The 14,400-nt window shown below is 42.9% G+C and overlaps 1 pseudogene; it reads right to left on the bottom strand.

Moving 5' to 3' along the window:
• Positions 1-661: 661 nt before the first annotated feature.
• On the bottom strand, positions 662-13,901 carry LOC130130820 (protein NLRC3-like; annotated as a pseudogene).
• Positions 13,902-14,400: the final 499 nt, after the last annotated feature.

The following is a 14,400-nucleotide window of genomic DNA, read 5'->3' as shown; positions in this document are numbered from 1 at the left end:
TTCAACAAATTGCCTCTTGTAAGTGTTGTGTGTAAATAATGATTGACAGATGTCTTTCATAGTTTTATGGGTGTGACAGACTCAAAGTGTCTTCAGACATGACTGAGAATCAGCTTAAAAACAGCTACAACACATCACACACATTGTGTAACACGATTTAAAACTTTTAACAGGACAGATGACAGACAGATAAAATAATACTTCACTACAGGAGAATTTCTACACACTGAACATGAAAGGTAAGGACTCCGTCTTTAAACCCTGTGTGAAACTATCTAGAAATGTATAATGTTCATTTTGTCATCTTTAAAACTTTTCATCTGCAACAGTAGAAATGAATGTAAATGTTCATGTTGCAGTGGTGAGATTAATAACACACCAAGTGAAAAGTATTATCAGCTGTTTATTATGATGAAGCCCTCTTTAGAGAAATATTATGATTCTATTCTATTCTATTCTACTGTATTCTATCATAAGAATCATTTAAAAAGATCCAGGGTTAAAACTGACTTGTTTAACTTTAATAACTCGGTTCTGCCTGCTTAAATAACTCACTGATTTAATTATACAACAACACAAACAGGTGTGTGTGTGTGTGATCCTGTACAGAGGGATATATCATGTCAGTTGGTGTCTTTGGGCAGGAGTGTGAGTGTTCCTCCTAACACAGACACACTGAGGAGTCTGGTGAACCAAACCCGAACCCGACACAGAGAGGTTCAGTGAATGTGGAGGTGAAGGTGTGGAGGTGAGTCAGTGTGTCAGAGGAGACTCTGTAGAAGGACAGAGTTCCAGCACACCAGTCCAGATACACTCCTACTCTGTCAGAAGAGGAGGGGGAGGTACGTATCGCTGTTCTGTTATTATGACAGACAGTGTATCTATCACTACGGCAGTACAGAGTCCAGGACTTTTTATTACATCCAAGAAGACAGTCATCACCTCCTCCACTCCTTCCGATTCCTGTGTAAGTCACTCCTATAGAAACCTCTCCTTCCCACTGTACCTCCATGTAAACGCGGTCAGTCAGACTCTCTACACAGAACCTGTATCTACTACTATTTTCAGCTGCTCCCGTTAGGGGTCACCACAGCGGATCATCCTTTTCCGTTTCTTCCTGTCTTCTGCGTCTTCCTCTGTCACACCAGCCACCTGCATGTCTTCCCTCACCACATCCATAAACCTCCTCTTTGGCCTTCCTCTTCTCCTCTTCCCTGGCAGCTCCAGGGAAGAGGAGAACCTGTATACAGGAGTAAAACCTGTCTGGATGATCAGGACACGACTGCTCCTCTCTCACCCGTGTCACCTTCCTGTTGTCCTCAGACAGAAGGAGGCATCTGTGTGCTGTGTTTGGGTCCAGTGTGAGTTCACAGGCATCTGATGGAGACAACAAGACACAATACAGCAGTGGTTGTTGATCTCACATTTCTCTTCTGTTTGGTTTGTGTTGATTCAGTCACAGATTGGACCTCGTCTATCAATATGTTCATAAATGTGTAAGTTCCCTCATAATTTTATGAATCATACTGCCACCGGATTTATCAAACGATCTGAGCTATGAAGTTTCCATTGTACTCTTGTGTGTATTATGATGAATACCAATCATTCATAAACTGGAAGAGCGTTCACATGACCTTATTTATCATTAGTTAAAATAGCTGCTCCTTGTTCAGTCCACCTCTGAGATAGTGGACTGTATTAATATGGTCTGAATATTAGTCTGATAGTGGTCTTAATATTGTATTAATATAGTCTGAATATCAGTCTTATAGTGGTCTTAATATTGTATTAATATAGTCTGAATATTAGTCTTAATAGTTGTCTTAATATTGTATTAATATAGTCTGAATATTAGTCTTAATTGTGGTCTTAATATTGTATTAATATAGTCTGAATATTAGTCTTATAGTGGTCTTACTATTGGATTAATATAGTCTGAATATTAGTCTTATAGTGGTCTTAATATTGTGTTAATATAGTCTGAATATTAGTCTTATAGTGGTCTTAATATTGTATTAATATAGTTTGAATATTAGTCTTATAGTGGTCTTAATATTGTATTAATATAGTCTGAATATTAGTCTTATTGTGGTCTTGATATTGTATTAGTATAGTCTGAATATTCGTCTTACAGTGGTCTTAATATTGTATTAATATAGTTTGAATATTACTCTTAATAGTGGTCTTAATATTGTATTAATATAGTCTGAATATTAGTCTTATTGTGGTCTTGATATTGTATTAATATAGTCTGAATATTAGTCTTACAGTGGTCTTAATATTGTATTAATATAGTCTGAATATTAGTCTTATAGTGGTCTTAATATTGTATTAATATAGTCTGAATATTAGTCTTATAGTGGTCTTAATAGTGTATTAATGTAGTCTGAATATTAGTCTTATAGTGGACTTAATATTGTATTAATATAGAGTGAATATTAGTCTTATAGTGGTCTTAATATTGTATTAATGTAGTCTGAATTTTAGTCTTATAGTGATCTTAATATAGTCTGAATATTTGTCGTATAGTGGTCTTAATATTGTATGAATATAGTCTGAATATTAGTCTTATAGTGGTCTTAATATTGTAGCGATTAGGGAAGACGGTCACTGGCTTGACGGCTACGCGCTGCGGAGGCGCAAGGGATTCTGGGACCGTTGACATTCAAATCATTGTTTATAAATGTTGTGTTCATGTGTTTATTGTTGTGTTGTTGTTCGGGTGTTGGACTCGGACTGGGTAGATCACAAGGTTGACTGACTGACTGTAGGACCGTGACTAAGACTTGTACAAGTGTTAGGACAATGATGACTTTGGGGAAGCCATTGTTCAGCAACCATGAGGAGGGGAAGAATAAAGGAGCACTCCTGGGGTGGAGGGTGTGTGGGACACAGGAGCTGCTGTTGTAACTGAATCCTGCCTCTTGCTTCTCCTCAGGGTGGTGGGGTGTATGGCACATGAGAGTTGTTAATAAGAGATCTCTACCTCTCATTCCTCCGAGCCGGCTCACCACAATAAAGTCTTAATAGGCTGTCAGGCTGTCTGGTCACAGAGGAAGGTTGTTCTTCTCTGCTCTCAGCTCTGAGCTCCAACCCGTCCCATCTGAGAGAGCTGGACCTGAGCGACAACCAGCCAGGAGACTCAGGAGGGAACAGCAGGGCTCTGGTGACTCAGGATCAACTCAAAAGTCACTCGTCAGTCTCGGGGGGGGGGGGGGGGTCATAAATCTGTCCTGTCCCTGAATAGACACTCAAATCCGGTATAACACAAGGCCGGCCCATTTAACATTTGGATTTTACAGTATTTTGTCCCTTTAAAGCTTCTTTTTCAACAATTAAATGAATATTACACAGGGGAACAATGACCGGAAGTCTTTCCAGTAGTCTGTTAATCATTCTAAACACCTTCTCTCACTTCAGGATTGTTTGCTGACATTTTTTCCTCAAGTCTTTTGTTGATCTTTCCTGATATTACCATACTAGAGGACTAAGTCTGATCAAATAAGACCATTTAATGAATAAAAGTGAAGGTTTCTGCATAAAAGTAGAGCTGTGGAGTTGACACACATCTTACATGTGGTCTCAGGTTTTCATACATTTCTGTCAGATGTGTGAGAAACGTCAGTATGAAGGAACCACACAGACATTACTTTTGGAGTTCCTTGATAAATGAGACCTAATGACTGTTAATTTGTCAGCAGTGTGATGAAGACCCATCATGTCAACCATCACCTTCATCCCCAGCAAGATGTGAATGAATGGATGTCACACACTGCTGTGTGGACGCACTTCCCATCTAAACAGCTGAATGTGATCTGCTTTGTTCTCACAAATAAACTAAACACACACTTAGGCCCAATTTATACTCCAAGTGTCGGCTAGCAGACAGATGTCTCTCGACAATTTTGACGTCATGAGAGATACTTTTTGTGTCTCCCAGGGCTGTCATGTACACGACACATTTTCTTATGTCACAGACTCCTGCACATTATGTCGCTTAGCTGTGATTGGATAGTTGGATTGAAGGGACGAGGTGTTCGAGCGTTGCCATGGTTTTGCTTGAGAGCGTTGTTTACATTACGCGCGCTCATTCATAAAAAGAACAATCGCTACTGTTTACAACACAGCGCGAGACGCGAAACGTTTCCATAGAGACAAGGAGACAGTCAGCGGCATTGCGACAAGCATAAATGCAACAACTCGAGAAACACTTTTTTGTCTGCCGGGAGACATTTGTCTGCTAGCTGACATTTGGAGCATAAATTGGGCTTTACACTTCCTCACACCTGGCTTCAACCAGCACACTCCAGCATGGTCCAGCCTGGGGGTGGAGGAGAAACAAAGTCACACCAGCACATCCTCCATCTAATAAACCTCCATCCAATATCAGTCCTGTCCACTGTTACAGAAGAACCAGTCTGATCCAGCATCAGAGTACGAGGAGAAAATCCTTGTAGAAGACATGATGAGTGAGTGTCATCCAGCCTGTCCATACCTGAGAGTGTCCAGCCTCCAGTGTGGATCCTCCAGTCCAGCAGCCAGCAGCTTCCCTCCTGAGTCTCCTGGCTGGTTGTCGCTCAGGTCCAGCTCTCTCAGATGGGACGGGTTGGAGCTCAGAGCTGAGAGCAGAGAAGAACAACCTTCCTCTGTGACCAGACGGCCCGACAGCCTGAACACACACACACACACACACACACACACACACACACACACACACACACACACACACACACACACACACACACACACACACACACACATTACTTTCGTTTAGCTGTTGATGTCTACGAGTGTCTCATGAAGCATCTTCAACATAATCAGGGTTCCTGGATAAGTTTCAGCTTCACTAAACCAAACAACAATAACGGATTATATTTATATAGAGCTTTATCTACACACCCAAAGCACTTCACAGAGAAGGGGGGAAACTCACCTCAACCACCACATGTGTAGCATCCACCTGGATGATGCAGGGCAGCTATTTTGCACCAAAATGCTCACCACACATCAGCTTGAGGTGGAGAGGGAGGAATCATTGAGCCAATCATAGTGGGGGGTGATTAGGTGGCCAGATGGAGAGAACCAGGTTGAGGATTTTGCGAGGACACCGGGGGACCACTACTCTTTGTGATAAGTGCCATGGGATCTTTAATGACCACAGTGAGTCGGGAACCTCGGTTTTAACGTCTCATCCGAAGGACCACATCTCCTACAGCACTGTTTCCCCATCACTGCACTGGGGCATTGGCTTGCTTTTTTAAAATCAGGAGCAGAGGGAAGACTGCCCTCTACAGGCCGACCAACAGCACTTCCAGCAGCAACTCATTTTCCTGGGAGGTCTCTCATCCAAGTACTAGCCAAGCCCAGACCTGCTTAGCTTCTGTCACTCGGCAGAGCCAGGGTACATGTTGGTATGGCTGCCAGCAAACAAACCAGTCTGAGTTAACTGGTATCACGACAATGGTCAAAAACGTCCTCTGTCAACTCAGGTCACATGATCAGACTATGATTAATCCCCGTGTGCATGCACATAACAGCATGACGTTTACGGCAAACAGCCAAGCAGGTGAAACACTGAGAGGTCTCCGGCTGCTTGTTTCTCAGCAGGGGAGCAAGAATTAATAAATCCCACAAAAGTTGAACCAGCTCACCTGGACTCAACGTTTATAGAGAGAAACACTTCATCACTCATCTAGGTGACTTCTGCAGTCTGTAATGACTGTAGGTAATAAAAAGTGAACAGAAAAGGATAGGAGGCCGTCCATCTCTGCCAGAAGATTGCCCAGTAAAGAAGTCATCCATCTCTGATAATGAGGGGTGGTCTAACATAGTGGGGGTCCAGAAAGGTGTGTTCTGAACCTGCTGCTGGCAGCTCCAAGCAGCAGATAGTCTATGTAAATGAGAGTTTATGCTTTACACCTGTGATGTGAGTACATGTGGCTGAGGGTACTGATCATCTGCAGTTTTGAGGGATATTCTGATGTTAATGGAGCCAACACACACGGTCATGAAGCCCCACAGAGACGTATCAAACCCAACAGTGAACAAGAATCACATACCTTCATAGATCATGTAGTGAATACACATCATAATGATGATGTCATCAACACACTGTCATGTTTTGTTCTTAGGGGGGTACAGTGACGAGGACACATTGTGTGCTCAGAGAGCTGCAGAGGTAAATGCATCCTTTTGTGTTGTCATGGTAGAGATGTGAGTGTGAACACACTGCCAGAGGAAGTGATGCCTCCTTCACTCCTACAGTATGTCTGTAACAGGAAGATGAAGTCGCTCTTCACCCCCCAAACCTGTGGCCTCTACCTCCACATTTAAAAGACAAACAAAACCACTAAAACATGGACCACTACACAGGGTTACCACCACACATTCATGCGTTCATACCAGCTGGCGCCCCGGCGTCGGCCATCAGACCTCTGGAGTTTGTTCAGAAAGCTGCAGCTCGTCTGGTGTTCAACCGCCCTAAGTTCTCCCACACAACTCCCCTTCTCATGTCCCTACACTGGCTCCCAGTAGCTGCTCGCATCCAGTTTAAGACTCTGGTGCTAGCCAACAGGGCAGTGAAAGGAACCGCTCCTTCCTATCTCCAGGCCATGGTCAAGCCCTACACCCCCACCGGACCACTTCGCTCTGCTGCCTTGGGACGCCTGGTTGCCCCGTCGCCCCGAGGCCCTTGCTGCCGATCGACCCGGTCACGACTCTTTTCTGTCCTGGTCCCACAGTGGTGGATTGAACTCCCCACTGATGTCAGGACAGCGGAGTCGCTGCCCATCTTTCGGCGCAGGTTGAAAACTCGCCTCTTTATGAACTACCACCCTGTTACTTGTTCTTAGCACTTATTGCATTCACTCATTTAAAAAAAAAATCTCTTTCTTGCACTTTTACTTTAGCACTGGTTTTGCTCTTAGATGCTTGTTTAGAGAGAAGATGAACTTATGACCTCTGATGACTAGTAGTTCTCCTGATTTCCTATGTTAAATGCACTTATTGTAAGTCGCTTTGGATAAAAGCGTCAGCTAAATGACTGTAATGTAATGTAATGTAATTTAAGGGGTGTTTGATACACTACAATATGATCTTAACCAGTACATTATTTTTTTCGGGTGAAAACAGAGTTATACTGCAAACTGAGACAAGAAATATGAATTATAAATATGTTGTTGGAATATGGTCAGAAGGAAGGCCTTGCTATGCCTATTGGACTATTTCACTTTTTTCTCTGAAAACAAAGCTATATTGATTTGTAAGGTATTGACATGACCTCTTTGCTGTTGTATGTGCTCATGGAAAGCAGTTGAGAGGAAGTAGAAAGTAGAAGCAGAGCTTGTTACTACAACTGGTTTGTAATTCCTCCAGTCAGAGAAAAGACCACCCAGGTTAGGATGTAGTGACTGCCATTAAAGTGGATGTAAATGAGGACTGAAGTGGTGCTGTGTTGAAGAGGTTTAGGAAGACTGACCTGAGAGTTTCCAGTCTGCATTGTGGACTCCCCAGTCCAGCAGAGAGCAGCTTCACTCCTGAATCCTGCAGATCATTGTTACTCAGGTCCAGCTCTCTCACACTAGAGGAGGTGGAGTGGAGAACTGAGGACACAACTTCACAGCTTCTGTCTGACAGATTACAGGAACTCAACCTGAATGGAGACACACACACACACACACACACACACACACACACACACAACTATATCATTCTATCATATTCTAATACTTTAGAATATGATATCTAATACTTTAATACTTTCTATTTTGCTACTTGTTTTCATTATTACAACTGTTTGGATAATAGTACTTTATTATAGTACTCATCTAAACACAGAAATAACAAAATATTATTACTAATGTCTTTAATACTTTTGATTGTAGAACCTGTGACCCCAATAATAGTTTCAATAATCAGTGTAATGAAACACAATATTTTCTCAACAATGGAAAAAAACAGCATAAAATAGATTTAGTCCTTTAAAGGGCCTAATCCATATACTTACAGAGCTGCATTGCAGGCTTTGACCACTGGCAGCAGCCTCAGAAGTCCCTCCTCTGAAGCAGAGTATTTCTTCAGGTCAAACACGTCCAGCTCCTTTCCTGAAGACAGAAAGATGAAGACCAGAGCTGACCACTGAGCAGGAGAGAGTTGGTCTGTGGAGAGACTTCCTGATGTCAGGTACTGTTGGATCTCCTCCACTAGAGAATGGTCATTCAGTTCATTCAGACAGTGGAACAGATTGATGCTTCTCTCTGGAGAGAGATCCTCCTTGATCTTATCCTGGATGTAAAGGACTGTTTTCTGATTGGTCTGTGATTTACTTCCTGTCTTTTCCAGCAAGCCTCGTAAGAGATTCTGATTGGGTTCCAGCGAGAGGCCCAGGAGGAAGCGAAGGAACAAGTCAAAATGTCCATTTGGACTCTCTAAGGCCTTGTCCACTGCTCTCTGGTAGAGGTCTGCTTCTGTAGGTTTGTCCCCAAATAATGTAGCCAACCAGGAGGTTGACTGTGTTTCTGACAGCAGATTGACTCCAGTGTTGATGAACGAGAGAACGACATAAAGAGCAGCCATAAACTCCTGAATGCTAAGATGGACAAAGCAGAAGACCTTGTCCTGGTATAGCCCACGCTCCTCTTTAAAGATCTGTGTGAACACTCCTGAGTACACTGAGGCTGCTCTGATGTCAATGCCCCACTCTGCCAGGTCTGCTTCATAGAAGATCAGGTTGCCTTTCTCCAGCTGTTCAAAGGCCAGTTCTCCCAGAGACACAATCATTTCCCTGCTCTCTGTATTCCAGTGTGGCTCTGTCTCAGCTCTCCCATGATACTTCACATTCCCTTGGATGCACTGAACCACCAGGAAATGGATGTACATCTCAGTCAGGGTCTTGGACATCTCTCCTCGCTCATCTGTTCTCAACATGTGATCCAGAACTGTAGCAGTGATCCAACAAAAGACTGGGATGTGACACATGATGTGGAGGCTTCGTGATGACTTGATGTGTGAGATGATTCTTCTGGCCTGCTTCTTATCACTGAATCGCTTCCTGAAGTACTCCTCCTTCTGTGGATCAGTGAACCCTCTCACCTCCGTCACCATGTCAACCCACTCAGGAGGGATCTGATTGGCTGCTGCAGGCCGTGTGGTTATCCAGAGGCAAGCAGAGGGAAGCAGTTTCCCTTAATGAGGTTTGTCAGGAGCACATCCACTGAGGTGGACTTTGTGACATCAGTCCAGATCTAATTGTTCTGGAAGTCCAGAGGAAGTCGACACTCATCCAGACCATCAAAGATAAACACAACTTGGAACTCGTCAAAGCTACAGATTCTTGCTTCTTTGGTTTCAATAAAGAAGTGATGAAGAAGTCCCACCAAGCTGAACTTTTTATCTTTCAGCACATTCAGCTCTCTGAATGTGAATGGAAATGTGAAGTGTATATTGTGGTTGGTTTTGTCTTCAGCCCAGTCCAGAGTGAACTTCCGTGTTAAGACTGTTTTCCCAATGCCAGCCACTCCCTTTGTCATCAATGTTCTGATTGGTTTATCTTGTCTAGGTAAGGGTTTAAAGATGTCTTCACATTTGATCGTAGTTTCTGGTCTTGCTAGTTTCCTGGATGCTGTTTCAATCCGTCTGACCTCATGTTCATTATTGACCTCTCCACTCCCTCCCTCTGTGACGTAGAGCTCGGTGTAGATCTGATTCAGAAGTGTTGACTCTCCTGGTTTAGCAACACCCTCAAACAAACACTGAAACTTCTCCTTCAGAGCTGCTTTGTGTTTACTCTGGCACACGAGAACAGGGGATTCTGAATAAACAGATAAACCAGGGGATCAATGAGTGGATGTTACTGTAAATTTGAGACACAGGTAATTTACCAAACTCCATCGTATTAATTCAGCTAATCAATGGTGGATGGACAAGCACGTCTAATTTAAATAAACAATCAAGGCATGTATATGATTTATATAAATAACCCAGCCACTGAGGATGCACATGCCAGTACATTCTTAGTGCCGGTCCCAAGCCCGGATAAATGGGGAGGGTTGGGTCAGGAAGGGCATCCATCGTAAAACTTTGCCAAATCAAATATGCGGCTCATAAATCAGATTTCCATACTGTATTGGTCGAGGCCCAGGTTACCAACGACTGCCACCGGTACTGCTGGCCAGCAGGTTGCCGGTGGAAACTATGCTACTGTTGGGTGAAGGAGAAGGGGAAGGCATGTCCAGAGGCAGTAAGAGAGGAGGAAGGGTAGGAGTGTGGAGGTGAGAGTCAGAACTTTGAATGTTGGCACTATGACTGGTAAAGGGAGAGAGCTGGCTGATATGATGGAGAGAAGAAAGGTAGGCATACTGTGAGTGCAAGAGACCAAACTATTCTACCATGGTGCGAATGGGAGGAGAAACGGGGTAGGGGTAATTCTGAAGGAAGAGTATGTCAAGAGCATGCTGGAGGTGAAGAAAGTGTCAGAGACAGAGTGAGGAGTATGAAGCTGCAAATCGAAGATGTATTGATGAATGTTATCAGTGCATATGCCCCACAAGTTGGGTGTGAGATGGAAGAGAAAGAAGAATTCTGGAGTGAGTTGGATGACATGGTGGAGAGGGTACCCAGGGGGGAAAGAGTGGTGATTGGAGCGGACTTCAATGGGTATGTTGGTGAAGGGAACAGAGGTGATGAGGAGGTGATGGGTAGGTATGGTGTCAAGGAGAGAAATGTGGGAGGACAGATGGTGGTGGATTTTGTGAGAAGGATGGAAATGGCTGTGGTGAATACATATTTCAAGAAGAGGGAGGAACACAAGGTGACATACAAGAGTGGAGGAAAGTGCACACAGGTGGACTACATCTTATGTAGAAGGCGCGATCTAAAAGGGATTGGAGACTGCAAGGTGGTGACAGGGGAGAACGTAGGTAGGCAGCATTGGATGGTGGTCTGTAGGATGACTTTGGAGACCAAGTAGAGGAAGAGAATGAAAACAGAGCCAAGAATCAAGTGGTGGAAGTTGAAGAAGGAAAACTGTTGTGTGGAGTACAGGGAGGAGTTAAGACAGGTGGTAGTGAAGAGATGCCAGATGGCTGGGCAACCACTGCAGAAATAGTGAGGGAGACAGCTAGGAAGGTATGTTGTGTGTCATCAGGGCAGAGGAAGGAAGACAAGGAGCCTTGGTGGTGGAATGAGGAAGTACAGCAAAGTATACAGAGGAAGAGTTTGGCAAAGTAGAAATGGGATAGTCAGAGAGATGAAGAAAGTAGACAGGAGTACAAGGAGATGCAGCATAACGCGAAGAGAGAGGTGGCAAAGGCAAAGGAAAAGGTGAATGGTGAGTTGTATGACAGGTTAGACACAAAGGAAGGAGAAAAGGACTTGTACCGATTGGCTAGACAGAGGGACCGAGCTGCGAAGGATGTGCAGCAGGTAAGGGCGATCAAGGATAGAGATGGAAATGTGCTGACAAGCGAGGAGAGTGTGTTGAGAAGGGGGAATGAGTACTTTGAGGGGCTGATGAATGAAGAAAATAAGAGAGAGACAGAAGGTTGGATGATGTAGAGATTGTGAATCAGGAGGTGCGGTGGATTAGCAAGGAGGAAGTGAGGGCAGCTATAAAGAGAACGAAGAGTGGAAAGACAGTTGGTCCTGATGACATACCTGTGGAGGCATGGAGATGTTTAGGAGAGATGACAGTGGAGTCCAGGTCTGTTTGATGCTCCTGGGCAGACTGACCACTGAGAACCTCTGACCTCTCCTGGTGGTCTCTGGAGAACACATGTTAGGTCTCTAGATATCAACACACAGACACACACATGCATGCACGCGCACACACACACACACACACACACACACACACACACACACACACACACACACACACACACACACACACACACACACACACACACACACACACACACACACAGGAGGTTAAAGGTGGTGTGTCCTGATGGATCCAGGTAGAAACACAAGGTGAACACCACTGTAAATACTGATGTGATTATTAGATGAGATGTTTTGAGAGAAGAAACTAAATCAACAGAGGATTCAGACCAATTCTATGTGTCATGACTTGTTATCTCTGTCTGTTCAGTAGAGTCTGATAACAACCAAACCATCTGTTCATATCAGTTGTTTAATACTGACCTCTGTTCAGCAGAGTGTTGTCGATCTTTGAAATAAATAGGTATTTCCATAGAAGGGTCACTCTTGATGGACACACAGCTGGGTACAGGGGAATCCGGTCTGTCCTGATGGATGCTGCTAAAAACAGAGGAAGACTATTTATTGAGTCTTGTTTTGAAGATGTATTAAGTAGGTATGGGTCAGAATAGTCAGCTACTGTGTCAACTTTTCATCTTTACATGTAAGGTTTTTTATCTTGTGTCAGTCGATCAAACTTTATTTGAATAACACCTTTCATACAGGTTAGTGCAGTTGAAAGTGCTTCACAGGTGACTGACAAGCCAATAATAACACAAAACAATTTGAGAATAATGAGAATAAAACAGAGTTGAATAAAAACTAGACAAAAAAACTAGATAAAATAGATTAAAGGGACAAAACAAAACAAACACAAGTAAAACCGATAAATACATAAAAATATATTAATAACAATAAAATAACAGAATAAAAATACAATACAATACGTGAATAAGATAAAGTAAATAAGTAGATTATAGCCCTTTTATAATGATGTCCACGATGGATCTGACTAGTTTTTCTTAGTCTCTAAGAAATTAAATAGCTGAGCCACATTTTGTAGATTAGTCCTACATCAGTTTAGCAAATAACTTTTTTGAGAGAGAATCGCTGTTTCTTAGTAAGCGACATGTTACCTGCTGGTAGTGACACATTATGGTGCAAATGAAATTATATTGCAAATAAAACACATATTAATGATATAACAATTTGTATACATGCATCCCTGTATTGTGAATGTGTGCAGGCCTAAATAACAATTATAGGTCTTCACTGAAGCAAGTGGGTCCCGGAAAAGTAGAGCCTACTAGGGCTTCCTTGAGACCAACTAGGCGACTATTCAGTCAGGCAACCTCCCGACTAGTTGACTTGGAAAAAACCGACTTTACCACCTTTATGTTTTGTGCCTGATATATAGCAGCCCTTCACATAATGTGTAAATATAAATGTAAACGGGAGTTTATTTTGGTGCACTGTCACAAGGTGAACACTAGATGGGAGTGTTCACAATGTGATGGCTCAGGCGATAGGCAGACGTTTTATGGTAACAGGTTAAAGGAAGTATTGTACAGGCTCATAGGTATCAGGAAAACACAGTTCTTACCATAAAGAAGACAATTTAATATTGGAACAAAAGCAAACATCATTTTTAAATATTTTGGATCACCTTGTCTTCAGCAATTCACCACATCAGCACAATAAATATTTTCAATAATCATCATGCTGTGATAAATGGGAACACACCCAAAGAGAACATCTCAGTTGGACATTGTTATTGGACACGTGAAAATAAGAGTATTATCAGAGTATTATCCCTCCAATGCAAGAGAGTAATAAGAGCTTTGACTTTAACTGATAGTCACTGTAGCTGTGACCATAGACCTCACCTCTGTTCAGTAGAGTGGTGTCCATCTTTGAAAAAAACAGGTAAATTCATAGACTTGTCACTCTTGATGGACACACAGCTGGGTACAGGGGAGTCTGGTCTCTCCTGATGGACTGGGCTTCAACACAACACAAACAGACCTTTGACTCTGACTGATGATGTCATGATGACATCACTGCTGAGCTCTGAGATGGAGACCAGTCATGGGCAGTTAGAGATACTCATCTTACCTCTTAGCTTTGGTCTGGCTGTCATGTTCCCCAGACTGAGTGGTTTTAGAGGTAGGACCTCCCTCCTCTCTACCCTCAGACACATTCATAGCAGATTGTAGACCTTCACACAAACACACATAACATGCTGTGTTAGTTGGACACATTTATTATCATGAGATTTTCATCAGAGGATCAGTTATTTGTAGGCTTGTCATCATTCATATTAGTAACATGTCACACTGAGTGTATAAAATACTAGAACCATCTGCCGTCTGCATCTAACAGAGTGACCAGAAACATCTAGAAAGAAGGATTTGAAGCCTTGTGGACCATCGAGACCTGGACTGTTTAGCAGGTGGTTGTGTTAAAGGGAGTGGATCTCAGTGTTGGAAGGTGGTAGCATTTTGTACACTCAGTAGATGAACAGTAGATAAAATGTACTTCAGTCAAACTTATCTGGGCTGTCAGATCAGTTGTGAGACTTTCCGCTTAACTCACCAACAGAATTGGGGGAGACAACACACTACAACCTGTTGGCTGTGGTTGGTTCTGTCTGGATACCACTGAAAGGAAAACACATAAAACATTCTCATAAAATGTTCCACT

This window comes from Lampris incognitus, chromosome 2, assembly GCF_029633865.1.
Source record: "Lampris incognitus isolate fLamInc1 chromosome 2, fLamInc1.hap2, whole genome shotgun sequence".
In the NCBI taxonomy this organism is placed as follows: domain Eukaryota; kingdom Metazoa; phylum Chordata; class Actinopteri; order Lampriformes; family Lampridae; genus Lampris; species Lampris incognitus.
The sequence above is the reverse complement of the archived record's forward strand: the minus strand, read 5'-3'. Positions and strand labels throughout refer to the sequence as shown.